Here is a 437-nt window from a genome sequence, read left to right on the forward strand (position 1 = left end):
AGAAATATAATTGATTTTGAAGTTTTCTAGATTGTCACATGCTTTGTGACTAATGCAAGGAAATCAAGTCCTGTGTTGTATTTGTTCTAGTTATTTCTATTCAGGCTATATATTGTAGCTTAATTTTTATTTGCAATTAATTTATTCAGACTAAGTAAATACTTTTCAAAATAGATATCTGAGTTTGTCTCTGTGAGTTCCTTTTTGTATAACAACAGTGGGCGTGGGACACCAGAAGAAAAACGTAGGGGCCAGTGAGATAGCTCAGCAGACTAAAGCACCTGCTTAGGTAAGCTTAGATAAGTGCAGGGACCTTAGTTTGATCCCTGGCACCATATGCCACACCAGCCCCGCCACAGGGCAGGCTGAGCTGGCCACAGAGTCTGGGTGTAGCAGCTTATGCCTGTAATCCCAGCACTGGGGAGGCTAAAAGCAAG

This window comes from Octodon degus, unplaced genomic scaffold (genome assembly GCF_000260255.1).
Source record: "Octodon degus isolate 3935 unplaced genomic scaffold, OctDeg1.0 scaffold00078, whole genome shotgun sequence".
In the NCBI taxonomy this organism is placed as follows: domain Eukaryota; kingdom Metazoa; phylum Chordata; class Mammalia; order Rodentia; family Octodontidae; genus Octodon; species Octodon degus.